The 20,884-nt window shown below is 42.0% G+C and overlaps 2 long non-coding RNA genes across 2 annotated transcripts in view; both read left to right on the top strand.

The window, feature by feature from the left end:
• The first annotated feature begins 596 nt into the window (after positions 1-596).
• The window catches only part of LOC119863215, a 167,107-nt gene continuing 146,819 nt past the window's right edge, over positions 597-20,884 (top strand). Inside the window, exon 1 of the long non-coding RNA XR_005295526.2 lies at positions 597-2,001. This is a non-coding gene — a long non-coding RNA (uncharacterized LOC119863215). The remainder of the gene's footprint in view (positions 2,002-20,884) is intronic.
• LOC119863216 overlaps positions 8,039-20,884 on the top strand; it is a 42,761-nt gene continuing 29,915 nt past the window's right edge. Inside the window, exons 1-2 of the long non-coding RNA XR_005295527.2 lie at positions 8,039-8,092; positions 12,956-13,023. This is a non-coding gene — a long non-coding RNA (uncharacterized LOC119863216). The remainder of the gene's footprint in view (positions 8,093-12,955; positions 13,024-20,884) is intronic.

Raw genomic sequence — 20,884 nt, 5'->3', positions numbered from 1 at the left:
CTTGACTCTTAAAAATCTGCAACAGTGATTTCTAGATTCTACTCAACCTCTACATAGCTTTTATTGATGCCTGTCCTATAAAACACTGACAGTTGAGTGGAGTGAGGCACTACCAGCAATGGGGCTGCCATGTGCTCAGGACAGAATAGAATTTGAACACAGAATGGAATATCAAACGACGAATGAATGAAGATTTGACTTCAACTTCTTTTTTTATCATAGCTAGTGGCTAGAGCCGATGTGCTATGTTTCCTGGGTTGAAAGAAGTAGGAATTCATCTCTTGCTACTCCCAGTCATAACGGCTACAGTTGAGCGTTCTTTTCCATCACTGAATAGAATTTTGTGTTCTGAAAGAAGTCTCCTTCTGCCTGATCATGAATGAACTAATGAGCATATTAATTGAAGGAATGGAAGTACCAGACACACGAGAAGCCACCAAAGATGAATGAACTGCATTCAAGAAGTTCATTAACGGAGTTGTGCAAAACTATAACAAGAAACCAAGAGGGATGTAGACTTAGTGCTTCATACAAGGCTTGAGTAGCCAACTTTAATTTGTGTGATGATGATTTTAAAACGTGAATTAAATCTAATAAAATGGTCATGAAACACTTTTCACTTTTTTACTATGGTGCTATACAGCCCATCTTCACCCTCACAGTCTGACCCCTCATCAGCCCGGACACCTCTCCTGTAAATTTGAACACCCTCCCCCTAATTTCAATTCCTGGGGAAACCACTGGAAGGCCCTGGGAAGAGGATAAAGGAGCTGGAGCCAGTGGCAGGAGCAGAAGGCACTGAGGCAGTGGGGAAGTAGCCTAGGGAATAAGGACAGTGACCTGGAAGGAAGAGGCAGCAGAAAGCTGCTGTTTGCAGCATCCTGGAGTAGTGAGTGGCCCTGTCTCCCTGCTGCTGAAAGAATGGCCTGGCTGTGGACTGCTAAGCTGCTGAGAGGAATGTCTGGACTGTTTTTGGAGGAGTCCTTCTGGAATTGGGGAAAGCGGATGGTGATACAGCTGGAGGGCTGTGCCACAAAACAGATACCAGCATAAAGGCATTTATATCAGCATACCTTGTCTTGTAAATTTTCCAAAACACCCTATATTTATCTAATAAACACTCCTATATAAAACCAACTTAGCTAAATCAGTGCAATCTCCAGTGTGGCTGTAGTTATACTGATAATATGTGTTTAGCAATATAAATGAATCTGCTCTAGAATGTTGCACTGATTTAACTAAATTGTTTTTTTTTTTTTTTTATCAAATAAGTTAAATCCGTGCAAAAACTGAATGAGGACCAGCCTTCAAAAATGATCACTGCTGACTTTGGAAAGTGTTTGCAAAGTACTTCAGGAGTTGAGTGCTGTCTCTGCAGGGCTGTAGCCATTACGGTGAGGTTGCAAAGTGCTGAATTCTGTCCCAAATGTGAAGAACATCAAGGCAATGTCAGTCTCCTCCCGTGGTTTGTTTGCATCTCTTCCCACTGACATTTTATGTTGTTGTTGCCCCTTCTCTTATTTTTTCTTTTCTGGCTTTTCCCTTCCATTCTCTTCTTCCTGTACACTTCTGGTTCTTTCCCTCCTCCAGGACCAATCAATTTGATAACTATTTTAATGGCTCTTTCCCTGTGATATGTGAGCATGCAAGATATAGTACCTGGGATTTGTGCTTTTACACAGAGTTTACTCTGTTATGCGGTAGCAACAGCATGAAATGTATGTGATCATATCTAGTTTTGTTCTTCTGTTCCTGGCGGGGAGCACTTTTTCTGGAGGCAAGTGTGGATATAACTTTCCATTCCTTTTGAGGAAATAAGGAAAACAGTGGAAAAACCAACTCTGTCTTTTTCCTCAACAGAGCACTCATAGCAGGAACACAGAAGATTTCATCTGTTCCTCTGCTGCTTCTACACTTATCACTGAACAAGCATTATGTACTCGGGAGCAGAAGCATAGGCAGGATCCTGTGCTGCAAAATTAATCTACAGTCTCCACAGAGGTATTTCTAAGATGTGGTGGGGAACATGGGGTTCCTGTGATTTGATTTTTTTTTTTTTTTTTTTTTTTGGTATTGAATTTCAATCCAAAATTTATTATCCGATTAATCCAATAATCCTCTGAATTATTGGATCTTCGCTCACTGTAAGAAATTCTTAATGTTATATTCTGAAGGAATGAGAAACAAATTTGAGTCAGTGACTTTTGGTGAAAAAAGATAAATGGTCCAAACAGCAGGAATTAATCCCACATCCAAGTCATTCCTATCACACCAGCCAAGCACGAGACTATTTAGCCTCTAGTGATGCTGAAATACAAATACAAGAGGCCTGGTTTATATTTTTCTCAATAATATATATATTTTTTTAAAGTAACATAAAATGTTCCTAATTTGACCTAGGATTCATGAATTATAAATGATTTGTGTGAAAAAATTTATTTTGTCCAAAAAATCTGATGTTTGAATATAGATTTTTATTTTAGACCATCCCAGATGTATTTTACTGGGTAAATAAAATTATACTGTTGAACAAATATGTAATTGTTACATATTGGAAGCATCATATAAATAACAGAGTTTGAAAAAGAGAATAGTTTTTGTCCATGACGGTTTTTTCTCCTGTTACTTTTAAAATCAAACTTATAAATGTCACGTGCCGCTATCAGGCCCAGTGAAGTACTGTCTTGCTGAAATCCACAAATATAAAATAAAAAGAAAAATAGGCTGAAATGCTAGCCTCAGTTTGTACCCAGGTGTTTTGGCTAAATCCTACTTGTTTTACTTGTGTGAGTAACCCCGTTCATTTCAAGTGAACAGGATTTGGCCTGTATTACATTGTATTAAACCGTCTGTAGAGATCCATGCAATCCTTGGAGATGATTAAGTAAATTAAGGGCAAAGTTTAAATTTTAAAGCTAAATTTCCATGTGTCAAATCCATCCATAGTGTGATTTCACTAAGTTTACTGGAGTTGCACTGAGACGAATTTGGTTCCTCTCCTCTTTCTTAAAAACAACCATGTATCAAAATTTTGTCTGAATATTTAAACGGTAGCAAATTATTTTAATCAAAATTTGAAAGATTACCTTCAAAACCAAAAATTATCTCTCACTTAAAGTATAAGATAGGGTACTATTAGTAAAAAGAAAAGGAGCACTTGTGGCATCTTAGAGACTAACAAATTTATTTGAGCATAAGCTTTTGTGAACTACAAGTCACTTCATCGGATGCATTCAGTGGAAAATACAGTGGGGAGATTTCTATACATAGAGAACATGAAACAATGGGTGTTACCATACACACTGTAACGAGAGTGATCACTTAAGGTGAGCTATTACCAGCAAGTGGGGGGTGGTGGTGGAGGAAAAAACCTTTTGTAGTGATGATCAAGGTGGGCCATTTCCAGCAGTTGACAAGAACATCTGAGGAACAGGGGGGAATAAACATGGGGAAATAGTTTTACTTTGTGTAATGACCCATCCACTCTCAGTCTTTATTCAAGCCTAAGTTAATTGTATCCAGTTTGCAAATTAATTCCAATTCAGCAGTCCCTTGTTGGAGTCTGTTTTTGAGGGGGTTTTTTGTTGAAGAATTGCCACTTTTAGGTCCGTAATCGAGTGACCAAAGAGATTGAAGTGTTCTTCGACTGGTTTTTGAATGTTATAATTCTTGACGTCTGATTTGTGTCCATTCATTCTTTTACGTAGAGACTGTCCAGTTTGACCAATGTACATGGCAGAGGGGCATTGCTGGCACATGATGGCATTTATCACATTGGTAGATGCGCAAGTGAAGAAGCCTCTGATAGTGTGGCTGATGTGATTAGGCCCTATGATGGTATCCCCTGAATAGATATGTGGACAGAGTTGGCAACGGGCTTTGTTGCAAGGATAGGTTCCTGGGTTAGTGGTTCTGTTGTGTGGTGTGTAGTTGTTGTTGAGTATTTGCTTCAGGTTGGGGGGCTGTCTGTAAGCAAGGACTGGCCTGTCTCCCAAGATCTGTGAGAGTGATGGGTCATCCTTAGGATAGATTGTAGATCCTTGATGCATTGGAGAGGCTTTAGTTCGGGGCTGAAGGTGATAGCTAGTGGCTTTCTGTTATTTTTTTTGTTGGGCCTGTCCTGTAGTATGACTTCTGGGTACTCTTCTGGCTCTGTCAATCTGCCATAGTCTACCAAATCATATTAAGGAATGGGATGACCAGCTTCCGAAGCACCTATCTATAATGTACAGGCAAAAAAGTTGCATGATTATGGGAGACTTCAGTCTGCCTCACATTTGCTAGAGGTCTCAGACAGCTAGTGTGAAAAGATGACAATTTTCTGATTTCAAGAACTGTTGCATCTAGCACAGAGGGATTCTATATTAGACCTTGTCTTAATGGATAAAGAGGAATTGATCACAGAACTAAAAATTAGTGATTTAGGTGCAAGTGAGCATGGTTTGGCATATGTTACATGCAAACAGAATAAAGCCCGAACCAGTAATATAATTACTTTGTGCTTTAAAAGGGCCAAGTTCACGAAGTTGGAAACATTTATGAGCCAGATCAGTGTGGAGAAAGACTTTACACAGAAATATGGACTAATTGGGGATTGTTTAAGAATATTTTTATTGGAAGCTTCAAAAGCCACAGTCACACAATCAAGAAAGAAGAACGCACTGGTTTAAAAAAAACAAATCTAGCTGAGAGGAAAAGTGAAGGAAGCTATAAAAAAAAATAACTAATGAAAAAAAGGCAATGTTGATAGAAATGAATATAAATTAGAAGCTAGAGATGGTAGAAAACTGATAAGTGAACAAAAAAGGACACAAGGAGAAATCTCTGGCTAGCAGAGTTAAGAACAATAAAAAGGAATTTTTAAAGTATATTAGGAACAAAAAATTATTGACAATGGTATTGGTAAATTGTCAATAATAAGGTAGAAGTGTTCAGTAACTATTTTCATCCTATACTGGACAGTGGGGGGGGGGGCAGCCAGATGAGGCAGAAATATTGTGTGATGGTGAAACACTCTCCATTCCAATAGTAACTTAAGAAAATGTTAAACAGCAGCTATTAAAGTTGGACACTTTCAAATCAGCAGGTATGGATTACTTGCATCCATTTAAAGAGCTGTCTGAGGAGCTTGCTATATCATTAACATTGTTTTTTGTTTTTGTTTTTTCCACTAACTCTTGGAAAACTGGAAGAAAGCTACTGTGCCAATATTAAAAGGGATAAGTGGCTCTCCAGTCTAGCATTCAAAGGTATAACAACATCCAGTGGCTAGAAGATGAAGCCAGACAAATTCATATGGGAAATAAGGTTCAAATTTTTAACAGTGAAGGTAGCTAATCATTGGAAAAACCTGCTGAGGGTTGTGGATTCTCCATTACTGGTCATTTTTAAATCTTTTTCTAGAAGAGGTGCACTCATTCAAACAGGTATTATTTCAGAGAAGTCCTATGGCCTGTGTTCTACAGGAGGTCAGATTAGATGATCATAGTTATCCTCTCTAGCCTTATCTATGAATTGTTGATACGATACACAGGAGTTGTTGTTGAGATTTTTCTGGTGCTTCAACAATATCCAATCTAGTTTTAAAAGGCAAAGTTATGTTTCTTTCTAGGACTTATGTTGCCTTACCAGAAAAAATTGTGCTGTTAGGGGTTTTCTTTGACTGCAGCAGACAATATAGTTTCTGAAAGCAAAGTTCATTATGGATCATAGCCATGTTTTGAAACAATTTTTAATAGTGTGACATTTACCATGTATTATGTAGCAAAATTAAGTTTTACAAAATACTGTACTTTGGCGTTTATATTGCACAATTCTTTCTAAAAGGTCCCTGGTATGTCCATGATACATTTTTTTTTTTTAATGCTTATTGCTTATTGTGATTAAACTGAAATAAATGTTGTTGTGGGTTTTTCTTCACAAATAAATGCATGTAATTTATTTATACTGCTTTATAAATAAAAACTTATTCATTTGAAATAGAAAATTAAAAGCACTCATCAGGATAAGAAATAGTACATTTCCATTCTATTTTTCCTTTTTAGCTCTGCTAAACTTATTAAATGTCTTCCAGCCGTAGGCTGTCAATATTATAGATAAGTCTTGGAATGCATGGAACTATACTAGACTTATAATAATGGTTGTGGGCATTATTATTCTAGTTGTATGTTACAATAAGGAAGTAAGACAAAGAATTTGTATAGAAGTGTAAGTATGTTAATGTATAGTTTGACGTGTAAATAGCTGTACATTTTTAGATTGCCAGATTGGATTGATAATTAGATAAAGATCAGACATATGAGAAGGAGAGAAATATATATATTTGAATGGGGATTGTTAAGCATGTGCTATGTTAAATGTATCCTTCAAAAATTAAGACTAGAATTCTACATTTGTTTCTGGTGACATGTAGAAAATACTTCCATTTTATTCTAGTACTGTAAAAGCGTTGTTACCCACTCCTCCAACATGTTGGTTAACTCAAAATGCTGGTTAACTAAGGGGGAAGGAGTTTTTCGTTGCAGGAGGGGGTTCAGGGCTGGGGGTTGGGGCACAGGAGGGGATGTGGGGCATGGGAGGGGTTACAGGATGCCAATCTGGGCAGCGCTCACCTTGGGTGGCTGCCCGTAAGCAGCGACATATCCCGGCTGCTCTTAGGCGGAGGCATGGCCAGGCGGCTCTGCACGCTGCCTCCACTCCCGCCCTGAGTGCTGGTTCTGCAGCTCCCATTGGCCAGGAATCACGGTCAATGGGAGCTGTGGGGGTGGCACCTGTGGACAGCAACTGCAGAGCCACCTGGCCACACCTGCCTAGGAACAGCCGGGGTGTGTTACCACTTCTGGGCAGTCACCCGAGGTGAGTGCTGCCCAGATCCAGCACTCCAAAACCCCTCCTATGTCGCACCTCCTTGGCCCCTCCTGCACCCAAACTCCCTCCCAGAGCCCACGCTCCTGCGCCCTAGACCTGTGCCAGCTGGACTATAAACTAGACTTTCAATGAGATCCAGATTATAGAGCTTTCTGGTTGGTGAAGTGCCAGATAAAACAGCTTTTACTGGACATATATTTAAGATGTCACAGGAAATGTAATTGCAGCCTTTTAATGCACTTTTGTGAGTGGGGAAGTGCAAGACAGCATACGTTAAAGACTACAGGTCTTGAACTCTGGGCCACAGGGCTCTTTAGGCTTAATAAGTTCCAGCATACTACCTGCTGACATGCTCACTGTTGTGAGTAGAGAAGCTGAACTGAAAGAGGACCCTAGTCCTGGGACCTATTGGCAAAATGCTGGGCATCTTGATTGGTTCACAACTCCTATTTAAACCCAACAGAGGAGCAGGCAGTTGTCTATGTAACTGGGTTCATGCTGCTTTGGACTGTTTCCCCTGCAATACATGCTCCTACTGCCTGCTGCTGCTCTGATAACCAGACCCTGCCTGATTCCTGGTTTGCCCTCTGGCATATCTTGGACTGTGATCTCTTGGTATTCTGACCCTGTCTGCCTCTGGATGCCTGACTCTTGGTTTTGCCCTCTGTCCTGCCTCAGATTCAGACATCCTGGAAGCTGACCAAGCCTTACTCCTGCTCTGACCATTAGGTTAAACTACCCATGTCACAATAATGATAATGTGCTAACCTTGAAAGCTTTGGTATGTATTTTTGGCTTTGGGGTACACAAAGTATGATATTTATATTGCAAAGCAAGTCTAATAAAAACTGCACTTCAGAGTTTACGGCTTGTCCACACAGCCCCACAGTTCAGACTACAGAGGTGTGAATAGCCATGCGGACCAAAGGGCTGTGCTGTAACTCCCTTATGTGGACACTGGGCATGACTTAAAAGGTTCCTAGTTCATATTAATGTAATCCCTTCAAGCAGAATTACATTAATGCAAACTAAGCATCTTCTAGGTCATACCCTAACTCCTCTATGTGGATGCTGTGAGCGTGTCTACGTTTCAGTTGGATACCTGAGGCTGGCCGGAACCAGCTGACTCAGGCTCGTAGGGCGTGGGCTAAGGGGCTGTTTAATTGTGTGTAGGTGCTGAACAGTTGAAGCAGATGAAAGCCAAGGACACAGCCAGAAAGGCAAGGTTAGTGTGACAGTTTTTAACTTCTAAACTTGATTTTTTTTTTTCTCCTCCCTCTTGATGTGTCTGTCCTGGGTTTTGGTATTTGAAGTTATGATCCTGTCTCAGCTGTTGGAAAAATTGAGTTCACACTTTATGAACTATTTGGAACAAACCATCATGCCTTATTTTGAAATCACCTGTTAGGAAAGTCTTCAGTGCTAGTAAGTACAGATGTGCTCTGAAATATCTGTCATCGTGTGGGAGAGATCTGCCCGTGATCTATATCTCATTTTTCAGAATCGGAGGAATTACCAAATCCTCCTACTTAACAATGTTATTGGTGTTACTATAATTCCTAAAGGCCCAACTGAGATCAGGGCCCTCTTGGGTTAAGTAGTGCACATGCCCAGGAAGACAATCCCTGATTTCTTCATGGTTGCACAGTGAACTAAGAGAGGATGGTTGGTCTTGTGGCTAATGGTAGATCTAGGAAAACAAATAGTTAGTGCTTAGTCCCCCAGATTGCAGTGCCCTTTTTTTCTGGATAGAAGAGCTCCAGCTGTATCATTGTGAACAAGGATTTCTGGTGGCCCAACCTCCTTCCCCCCCCCCCCCCCCCAAAAGATAGATTCTTATTTTCAGTAAGATGTTCCTTGAACTCCCCAATACACGTGTTTTAAAAAAAAAAGTCACTCAGTCATGTCCTACAGCCTCTAACAATTTACCTTGAGAGAACACAGGCACTCAGTCATTTGAAACAGCTATTTGTCTTATATGGAAGTCAGAAGCTGGGTGCCAGAGTGTCTAGCATTTCAATATCAAGGTGGATTAAAGAGTATTATGGAAGCTTAAGTAGCTCTCAGGAAAGAGATTCCCATGGTTTTAAGGGCTCAGTCCACCAGAGCAGTTGCTTGACTGCAATTTGGGTTGAAAGATCAGGATTTCTCTTCTGGAAACTTCTATTTCCCCCTGGGTTGTGCTTCACCCATTTGACAAACTCTTTTGGCTAGACATGCATGCCGTGTTGAATGCTTCATTTGCCAGAAATATCAGATGACGATCCTTACCCAATTTCATGGGTACTACTTAAAAAGTTTTTTTCAAACATCTGATGTAGGCCAGTGAGAGGTTGTGATGAAGTGGAAAGTTTTGAAATATTTTATTAAACGTATGTGTGCCTCAGTTTCCTACATACATTGTTACCCAGTGGAGGAAAAAGGAATAAAATTTGCTCCCAGGGCAGACTAAAATACATAGGTGGGTGTCACCTCCCTGTCCGGGTGGAATGAAGAGTCATTAAAGAACTGTTTGAAACCAACCCAGATCGAGACGGGGGTCAGAGAGACAATGCAAGCGCCAATGATTCATGCAATTCCCCTACTTAACAGGGAGACTGAGCAAAGACCCCAACTTGAGAACAAAAGACAGAGTTGTGAGGTGGGAGATTAAGTGTTGGCTTCTGGAGGAAGCTGGGAGCGTTCTCACCTGCAGGGGCAGCGAGTTATATGGGCCCGTGATGCCTGTGCTCCACCAAAGTTTGGGGCTGGGTCTCTCCCCTGGCCCCAGCTGCTGCCCCCATGCACCTCCCCTGGAGTATCCCAGCCCCACCTGCCACCCTTGGGCAATTTAAAAGGGCCCAGGGTCCTGACACCACCACCAGCAGCACAACAGGGCTAAGGCGGATTCCTGCCCACCCACTCCGCTTCTAGAAGTGGCCAGCACGTCCCTGCAGGGGTGAGTGCGTGTGTGTGTCTTTGTGCACGGCCCATGCCCCAAGTGCTGACTCTGTCAACTGCGGCCGATGGAAGCTGCGGGGGCGGTGCCTGGGGTTAGCGGCACGCGGAGACTCCTCCAGCCCCTCACCCAGGAGCTGCTGCCAGAGGGGGATGCAGGTCGCTTTGGGGAGTCACCCAAGATTAGCACTGCACCCCTTACTGTCTCCTGCACCCCAACCCCCTTCCCCAGCCCAGAGCCGCACACTGCGCCCAAACTCCCTCCCAGAGCCCACCCCCCACACCTCCTCCTGCACCCCAATCTCCTGCCCCAGCCCAGAGCCCACCTCCCACACCCAAATGCCCTCTCAGAGTCCAAGCCCTCCCACACCCAAACTCCCTCCCAGAGCCTTAGGCAGGTGTTGGGGGGCGGGGGGAGGACTTGGACCCATTCTGGGCACCACCAAAAATTATACAACCCTGCCACCCCTGCTCACCTGGTAACTAAGGCGGTCAGACTAAGGGCTTGTCTTCATGTACAGCACTACAGTGATGCAGCTGCACCAGTCCAGCTACACTGCTATAGTGCTTTAGTGAAGATGCTACTATGCTGACGGGAGAGCTTCTCCCCTTGACATAGTCAAAACCTTGAGAGGCGGCAGCTATGTTGACAGGAGAATGTCTCCCATCAGCATAGTGCTATTTACATGGGGTTTAGGTTGGCATAACTACGTCGCTCATGGTGTGGATTTTTCACATCCCTAAGCGACTAAGTTGTATTCAATATAGGTCTGTAGTGTAGATCTGGCCTATGAGAGAGGAACAGAGCCTGAAAATGGAGTTTCATTACATCTAGACTGGGGCTCTGGGCTGACCCTAATGGAGTAAGTTTTAACCTTCATTTCTCTGTGCTAACCTAAAGACTTCCCATATGGTGTTCCTTTTTCCCTTAAGGTGATGGGAAGGGCTGAGCAGTAATTTGTAAGGGACACTGGTGGATTTGGTCAGGAAGCTAATTAATTGTTAAATTTATATTACTGTAGTCCAGGGATGGCCAAGGTGAGCCTGAGAAGGAGCCAGAATTTACCAATGTACGTTGCCAAAGAGCCACAGTAATACATCAGCAGCCCCCGTATCAGCTCCCCTCACCCTGTTCCCAGCACCTCCCACCCACCAGCAATCCCGCCTGTCAGCTGTTTCTTGGCTTGCAGGCTCAAGGGAGGGGGGCTGGAAGGGGTGGAGTTGGGGCAGGGCCTGTGGCAGAGCCAGGGTTGAGCAGTGAGCACTCCCCAACACATTGGAAAGTTGGCACCTGTAGCTCCAGGCTCGGAGTCGGTGCCTACACAAGGAGCCGCATATTAACTTCTGAAGAGCCGCATGTGGCTCTGGGGCCACAAGTTGGCAGCCCCTGCTGTAGTCATTTGATTTGATCTTGGGATAACTGATGAATGTTTATATGCATACTTTTCAAAAATTGTCAAGGGCACCCAGATCCTTGAGAGGGCACTCTTAGCCTAGAGTAGTAAAAATACAAATGAAATAAATAGGAAGGATGGTCTAGTGGTTCAGATACTGGCTTAGGACATGGTAGATCTGAACTCAAATTTCTGCTCCATGAAGGAAGTCCTGTGTGACCTTGGACAAGTCACTTAGCCTCTCTATGCCACAATTCCCCATTTTTAAAATGGAGATCCCTATCTCACAAGGATGGTGGGAGAACAAACATTAAAAGATTGTGAAGCACTTTGAGTTATCCCTTCACTGACATGGTATAAGCCTAAGCATAACTCCACTGTAGTCAATAAACTGGTGTAAACAAGAGGAGAATTAGGCACAATACATTTTTGTGGCGTGGTATGAGGACCACATTTAAAATAACCTCTTCAAAGAGGTTATACAATACTCATTCCACCTAAAAGCAAATTTCACACATAGACACACACACACGAGAAGTCAATCAGTACAAGGCCCTAAGTAAAATGTTAGGCTATGGTTCTGCATACAGAACTCACATTGAAAATAACAGGAGGTTTGTGTAAAGAAAAAAGACACTCATACATATGGCAGAATTTAACCGTTTTAGTAACCCCACAGAACTCCAGGCCGTGTTTGCGTTAGCCTGCTAACAAGGTCATCTGGACAAGGCATCAGTATAACCATGCTCGTGCCCAGGCTTTTGCGTAATTGTGAAACCACAGCACTGCAGTTTTCACCTGTCAAGTTGTCCCTTCAAAAGAGCCATAGGTCAGGTACATGGTCTATCCTGACACTCTTTCTCCCATACAAATAGTGGTGAAAATGTTCTATGCCAGGATTTCCTGCCAGGTGCCGCAATAATTTCCCCTCTGGAGAACTTAGACTTTTGCTATAATAAGCCACCATGCTCTGAAGTCCTTTATGCTCTTTTGTTAATACTGCCCCCAATTGCTGGCACGAGCATCTGTGTCCAATATGAAATGTGTTTTGAAATACAGGCCGAGACAGGAGCAGTCCCAAGAGTCCTTTTTAACTCTGAAAATGCTAAATCACACTCTGTTGACCACTGATGCATTTTCCCTTTCTCGGACAACCTATGCAATGGTTTTGCATTATATGCAAATTCAAATAAATCTTTTGTAGGTAACAGCAAAACACTACAAGACTCTGCACATCTATGAGTGTCTAGGGAGTTGGCCAGTTCTGCACAACCTCAATTTTCCTTTTGTCAATGGAAATTGCCACCTTACTGATTGTTTATTTGGGCACACAACCTCTTTTTGAAACAGTTCACATTTGTTTGGATTCAATTTCAGATTGGCAACCTTAAGGTTATCACAGACCATTTGCATCAGTTCTTGGTCAAAGGTTTTGGCATGCACCAGGACATGATCTAGGTATAACAAACAAGATGAGAGGCATGTCATGCAATTCTCTCTCCTCTAACCTCCCAAAAGTGGCTGGTGCACTGCACAAGCCAAAAACTGTCACTACAAACTGCCATAGGCCTTATCCTACCATGAAAGCAGTCTTGTCCATGTCCTTTGGATTTACTTCCACCTACCACTACCCCCTTTTAAGATTAAGTGAGAAAAATCAAATTAAACCAGCTACAGTGTCAAGGTTATCATCTCCATATACTAATGGATATGAATCCTTTAAAGTGACTTCATTTACTTTTCTGTTGTTCACACAGAATCTATGCTGCCACCTCTTCCTTAACCAGCATTATGGGTGAGGCCCAACAACTGGTTGAAGGCTCAGGTATGCTTTCCGGATACATTTCTTCAATGCCATATAATGCCTCTTTCCCTCTTGATTACTGGTAAGTGGTGAGACAGATATTGGGGTAAGCCAGACCATAAAATACCTATCTTGTGCTGGACCAGTGCAATACACTTTGATTAGGAATCGGCAGTTATTTTCACCTAAGAAAGTCTTAGATTGTTCTGCTGCTCCTCATTTTAAATGTACAGTACTGCACTGCAATAAGCCCAACAGAAACTCTGGGAGCTCGCCTCCATCTCCTTCCCTTTGTAGTCTTCTTCTATAGCAACATTTACTGATCCACTAGTTCACATTTTACAATTGTGGTTTCCCTTTGCACTATTTGCTTAATGCCAGAAACATTCAGCAGATGAACAGGAATCTGTTCCTGATTCAGATCCACAAGGACAGCTAAAAGAAAAGGAGGACTTGTGGCACCTTAGAGACTAACAAATTTATTTGAGCATAAGCTTTCATGATGATAGTGAGCTGTAGCTCACGAAAGCTTATGCTCAAATAAATTTGTTAGTCTCTAAGGTGCCACAAGTCCTCCTTTTCTTTTTGTGAATACAGACTAACACGGCTGCTACTCTGAAAAAAGGACAGCTAAGACTCCCCTGAGAAACTGAGTCTCAAAAGCAAGTTCAATTACTTCAATCTTGCCTTAGCTGCTGTTAACACTTCTGCCCTTGGAGGCAGGAAAACTTGTCCACTGCAAACCAATTGCCTGCAAATAATTTGTTTCATCTGAGCCACATCTTTAAAGGGAATTTCCACATTGTAAGACATTTCTTGGCACAGGCTACGTACCTGTTAGCCATAATTAAACCCAAACCAATTATGAGCTCATTCACTATCTTGGCTATCTAGTTCACATGCTCAAATTCTAGCGATCCACTTTTCAAACCCCATAGACCCAGTTTCCCAGTTTCTGTTTGAGACCAGTTGAGTTATTCTGTTTTGGTTCCCCTATTCTCTAGGCTTTTTAGTATATCTGGTCTAATAATTGTTACATTTGACCCAGTGTCCACTATTCCAATGAAGTTCACAGATCCTACTACACACTTTTAAACACCTTACTAACAGTTGTGGTTAGTAGAGGGACCTGAGCAGGAGTCCTATTGGTATAAGAGGGAGGAGACAGCTAGCAGGACATTCTCTGTTAGGACACCAAACCTTTAGAATTTGTTTCCCCTTAAACTCAGGCTGTTCCTCATTTATTAACCTCCTCAGTGTGCTACAAAGCTAATCTTTCTCCCTTAGAGTGATGGGAAGTGCTGAGTACTGACTGTAAGGGACACTGGTGGATTTTGTGGAGGGGCTAATTAATTGTTATGTTTATATTTCTGTAGAATCATTTGATTTGATCTTGTGATAACTCATGAATGTTTACTTTTCAAAGATTATCAAGGGCACCCAGACCCTTGGAAGGACACTCTTATCCTGGAGTAGTAAAAATACAAATGAAATAAATAAGAAAAGATCCAATAGTTCGGACACTGGCTTAGGATATGATAGATGTGAACTCAAATTTCTGCTCCACAATGGGAGTCCTGTGTGACCTTGGACAAGTAACTTAGCCTCTCTGTGCCTCAACTCCCCATTTGTAAAATGGAGATAATAATGCTTCCCTGTTTCACAAGGATGTTGTGAGAACAAACTTGTGAAGAGAGATCACTTCACTTACAGGGTGTAAGTCAGTAGTAACTCCACTGTAGTCAATAAATAAACTAGTGTAAACAAGAGAAGAATTAGGCACAATACATTTTTGTGGCCTAGTTTGAAGACCAAATTTAAAATAACGTAGTCTTTAAGAAGGATATACAAAATTCACATAAAAGCAAATTTTATACACATACACTTTTGGGCTCCAAAAATGCTCCAGTACAGGCTTCTCCCTTTGGGATAGTTAATCCACCTCTCCAAGAGGTGACAGCTATATTGAGAGGAGACTATCTCCCATCAGCATGGTGCTGTCTGCATGGAGGTCAGCCAAGTGGTTGTTTCAGTTCTTGTGGGTACCACTTGGCAACAGCTGCAGTCCATTAATTGTCAGTGAGCCTCGCTATATGCCTGGCCCCTCCCATTTTACTATGCCTGCTTTCAACAATGACGTCCTTCAGTCCACTCTGCTTGTCTGATCACTTCACTGGGGACTCGGTCATGGATTGACTTTCCCAGAATTCTTCTTTCCATCGCCCTCTCCCTGACACAGTTGCTGCTCCTTTGTGTTTGTCAGAGCCCATGTTTTGTTGCCATACAACATTGCTGGCAGTACTGTTGAGTTGAAGAGGCTGGCACATGTTGCCTTGTTGGGGGTTTTTTCCCGTGAAGGACATATTTGATAGAAATGAATGCACTCCAAACTGCCTTCTTCGCGAGAGTTCACCTTCCTGATTGTGGTGCATGTTAATTTCTTGGCCCAAATAGACATATTGCTCAACTGCTTCTGTTTGTTCTCCCTTGATTATTTGGGCTTTTTGCAAGCTATCAGACCACATACATTTAGTTTTGGAGTGGTTAATTTTCAGTCAGAGTTGGCTAATTTTTGTGTTCTTGCAGCATTTTCTGTAGTTTGATAGTATTTTTGGCGATCAACACAATCTTGTCCACAAATCTGAGATGGCTTAATTGCTCTCCGTTGATGTTGATTCTACCCTTCCAATTCATCCAGCTCATTACCATTTTGAGGCAAGCTGTGAAGAGTTTCGGTGAAACAGTCTCCTTATTTCACACTTTTCTTAACTGGGATGGGAAGGGGGATATCTGTAGTGCAGTCAGAATTTGCTTCCTTTAATAGTTTGATGTAGTTTGTGTGATGTCCTGCTCTGCAATTGATCTCTATACTGTTGAAAGTTTTTTTCATAGTCAACAAAGGCAAATCATAAAGGGAATTTGTATTCCCTTGAGCATTCCAATAACTGGTTTATAGTGAAAAATATGATCCATTGTGCTGAAATTCCTTCAAAAGCCTACCTGCTCTCTTGGCTGCTGCTCGTCCAGACTCTGAGAGTCGGTTTATTATTTTGATAACAGGTTGTAGACATGGGAGGGCAGGCATATTGGACGATAGTACTTTAGATCTTCACGATCGTCCTTCTTGTACAGCAGGATGGTGTTGGATTCCTTCCAGCTAGATGGTATCTTCTGCATTTCCAAGTAACAGCTAAACCTCAAGGGTTTCCCAGAGGTCTTGGCCTCCATCTCTTATTTCAATTGTCAGTCCATCTTTACCTGGGGCTTTACATGTGGCAGACTGCATGTCGAACTTTGCAGACAAGGACCGGGAGTACATGCTCATTGATCTGTTGATGTGTTGGTACAGGGACATTTATCTGAGGTGTGAACAGTTCAGTGTAGAAATCTTTGCAGACCACTTCTATCCCTGTTCTGTCCATTACTGGTTTTCTGTCCCTGTTCTTTAGTCCATTATTGTTGACCCTTCTTGATCAATCCTAACAGCTGCCCCCAGGTCAGTCCAGGTCCCAGGGCATGAGGAATACATATTCCGTGTTATTCTCTACTCTAAACTGCAGAGGGAGGGACTGTACTACTTAAGTTATTAGGAGGGCTATAGTCTTGAAGAGCACTCGTGGGGACCAGCTGACCATGCCCCTGACCTGGTAAAGTTTCATTGTGACCACCTGGATAATCCAGACCCAATGCCCAGCTAGAGGAAGGACACTCTGGAAGAGGGGGCTGTGTAAGGATTTGTGGATATGGACTAGAACTTGGGTCTGGAGACCCTGGAATGGCTGACATTCCCACAGTGCCACCAGGAGGGCGTGCTGAGTTACATCCAGGGAGCACTCTGGAGAGTGGTACTACCTCTCATCTCCAGTCTCTAACCCTGGCCTAACTCTGACTCTTGCTTATTGAATCTGGCTCTAGTGATTTCTCTGCTCCCTGCTCACTGACTGCCGTCCTTGACGTGTGAATCCCAGACCAGCTGTGGCTGCTACACCCGAGTCCCTTACAGTTAGTTCCCAACATATGCTGCAGAATACCTGGTGAAAGGACCCACTTACTTGTTAGTGTACACAGAGACACAGCTCGTAAGATCCAGTGTAGTAATAAATGCACAGCAAGCATAAAATTAATAGCTGCATTGTCAGTCCTATATTCATAGGAGTGCACCAAGCACCACAGAATTCCTAACAGGTCCCCAAATTGCAGGGCCAAGTGGAGCACAGTCCACCACAATGCATTACTGTGTCTCACTGTTAAAGTGCTCTTTCAATGCCTTCCTGAGCTGTATAGCTCCACATTGAGATCTTCTGATAACCGTGGTGTCTGGCTGCTCAAATTCAGTAGGGAGACACTCCACGTCTGTCGTCCATCTAGACGGCAATTTTCCCCCATTTCTTCACAGATATTATGCAAGACAAAGCAGGCAGCTACAGCTGTTTGGATCTCAGTGAGAAAAATATCCCATCTGGTGAGCAAAGGGGCACTGGTGGTGTTGAATGTGCTTTTGGTAGATTAAATTGTCTTTCTTCACCTGCTGAGCCAGTAGTTGAATCTTTCCTTGGTGCTGTCAAGGTGACGGGTGTATGGCTGCTTGAGCCAGGGGAATTAGGGGAAGCCTGGGTCCCCCAAGCTCATTATTGGCATTTCAACATTGCCAGTGATGATCTGCCAGTTGGGCAAGAAAATCTGCACTTATAGCTTTCTGAACAGTCTTCTCTTCTTAAAGATGCGAGCATCATCCACTTTCCTTGATCAGCCAAAACTGTTGTTGGTGAAATATCCCCAGTGACCCACCAGTACTTGCATTACCATAGAGAACTACCTTTTCCGTTGATGATGTATTCTGTGGCAAGATAGTCTAGTGCTAAAACAGGGATATGTGTGCTGTCTGTTGTTCCACTGCAGTTCAGGAATGCTATTGCTGAAGATCTATCCATTATATCCTGCACATTGTCAAGAGTGACAGTACTGCATAGCAGGGGATGGTTAATGGCCCTACACACTTGCATGACGATAGCCATCCACAGTGGATTTTCCAACTCCAAAATGATTTCTCATATTGTAGCAATATGGTGTTGCAAGTTTCCAAGGTGCAATCACCACTCACTTCTCCACGGTCAGTGCTTCTCTTATTCTTGTGTCCTTGCACTGGAGGACTGGGATGAGGATGGCACACAGATCCAGGAATGTGGCCTTGTGTATATAAAAGTTCTGCAGCCACTGCTTGTGGTTCCAAGCCTGCAATATGATGTGATCTCACCAGTCAGTGCTCACTTTTTTTAGGACCAGAAGTAGTGCTCTGGTCCCATTTGCAGCTGGTCTGTGAACGCCACCAATAATCTTGAATTGGTTCACGCTATGTCCCACAGCGTTCTGACCTCCAGGAAAGCATCATGTTCCCTGCGGCTCTTCTTGTGGCTCTGCAAAAATTGGAAGATTGTGTGTTGTGTGCTTGCAACACTCATGACAATAGTGCAAGTTCCAAGCTTCTGTTAGACATGACAAACAGGAACAGGTCCCACATAGATTTCTGGGATTTTCAAAAAAGGTGCAAAAATTATTGGATAGAGATGGCATTATGGGGTGGAAAAAGTTGCATGATGGGAACTTGATCCCGCAGTCTCAATTATCCCTGTGTGACTCATTTCTGCTGCATCATGCGTTGCCAAAACTTTCCAAAAGACCGTGTGCTGGATGGTGGTGAGCTGCATACTGGAATAACTACCCCATGCACTACACCATGCATCAAAACAAGCACTCCTGGTGAGGACGCGCAACACCAAAGCAAAGAGCCAAGTATGAATGCACACAAGTGCTATACTAAGTCTGCCAGGTTTATGTCAACATAACTTACGTCCGCAAAAGTTTGTAGTGTAGATATGTCTAAGTGAGAGGCGATTCAAACCCTTAGATTTTCCATGAAAGTTTGTCCTTCATTTTGAACAGCTACACTCTAATATAAATTGGTTCAACCTGAATTATAGTGAATACGTATGGACTAAATCATATATAATATAAGCACATGTACTATACTCTGTAATGAGCACCAAAATTTTAGCACCATGTAATGTAATGCTTTGTTTTTAAAAGCATTGTTTTATATTTGAATGTTTTCTTAACTCTTTACTTTAATCCAAATAGTGTCATATTGAATTATTTTTTAACATTTGGGGTAGGCTTTTTAAAACAAATCTGATATAAATTAAAAATACTCAAATTTAATTGATGATAAAATTCATATTATCAGAAGAGATATTGCCTTCATACAAATGCCCAGCAAACTGTGCCATCGATGTTTCCAGAACGCAGTGAGCAAAGATTTTCTCAATACATGCAGCACCACATTCTCTTTAGTGGGTTAGTTTCTAATTAGCATTCAGGTGGTGCCTAGAAGAAATGTATGAAAATAAATGCTCATGCTGTTTCATTAATACCTTATGACTATTTTTGTGATTTAACATGCATTCTGTTACAAGAATGGCTGTCCCTGTATATCATATTGCTAGATATATATATGCTATATGTTCATATTTTTTTTGCCATATGTATACTTTTTTGGTCTGTAGTTCACTAGCTTCAGTCTTTCAATGGTAGGACGCGAGTCTCTGTTTTTACTTTGCTTTACTGGAATATTCTGTCACTGCTATCTCCATTGCTGATGTCCTGTCTTGGTGGATGTATAGAAATTGATGTCTATGTACTGAAATCTGATCCTAGAAAGACAGAATTTTTGAGTGAGACTCTTGGCAATAGAGATATAGCAGTGCTGTCCATGATTTAATCAGCGCTCTGTTTTATATGGTTTGGTGTTATTAATATGTAATATTCCAAAGTACCACAGCATACATAGCATGAAAAACACTTGGCAAGTGCAGTTATTGCATATTGTTGTGCCTGTGAACCTTCTACATTTTTTTTAATGTTAAATTTGCCAAAGTTACTGTGTTACGAAGTAACAAGCTACCAAGTTAGTTAGCTGTCTCTTCCCTGAAGAAAATTACTATAATGGTTACTTTTGCTAAAATGCAATTACTGTCACTGTAACAGTCAATCATATTTTCTGGTATAAGGAACTTTTAGCTACTTCTGAATGCATTAAGGAACCTAAGATCAAGTTGCTCAGTGTAGAATTAGATAAAGAAATCACATACTTTTTAGTGAAATCTAGTGAAAGTTGTATAAAAGCAGTTGTCTTTGAGGTCATTTTAAAAAAAACAACAAACCCAGAGATGTTAGTCCTTTGATGAAGCTTTAATGACTTGTAAAAGAGAAAATAGCTTAAAAATATTGTTATTGCTGTACATGGCACAGCCTTAACTGACTAGATCCTACATTCCATTTACCAGTTCAGTGAAAGGGATTAAAAGATCTAATAGGCAATCTGGACTCCCTATGCTTTTAGTCTCTGCTGTATGGCTGTTTGCCCCATCTTCCTGCTGTTCTCTCTTGCAGTCCTTCTGTTGCCTGCCTTGCTCCCCCTGCCATCCATGTTCCCCCTCCTTCCTCTCTTTACCTATCCCTCATTTCCTTCCCCATTGTGTCTCTTCTGAATCTCTTGCTCTTTAACTCCTTTATTCCTGCCACCTCACCCCACTCCTGTCCCCAATTTAAAAGAAATCTTTAGCTTAGAGAAAAGACCAGCAGGGAAAAAATGTACTGCTGATGCGACTGCAGCTAGTAATGTTTAAAAAGTGATACATTTGAGTCTCTTTTGCCAGTAGATCAGTTCCAGAGCTAGCGTTTGGGGGATGAAGAAATATCAGAACTAATCTCAGTTCCATGCACCCTCATCCTGTGCATCCATGCAAGGGACAGGGACAGGCCCTTACACAGGGGAAAGGGGAATTATTTCAGAGGCCCATTCAAAAATACTAAGACTGCTTTGAAC

Source organism: Dermochelys coriacea, chromosome 11 (genome assembly GCF_009764565.3).
Source record: "Dermochelys coriacea isolate rDerCor1 chromosome 11, rDerCor1.pri.v4, whole genome shotgun sequence".
In the NCBI taxonomy this organism is placed as follows: domain Eukaryota; kingdom Metazoa; phylum Chordata; order Testudines; family Dermochelyidae; genus Dermochelys; species Dermochelys coriacea.
The sequence above is the reverse complement of the archived record's forward strand: the minus strand, read 5'-3'. Positions and strand labels throughout refer to the sequence as shown.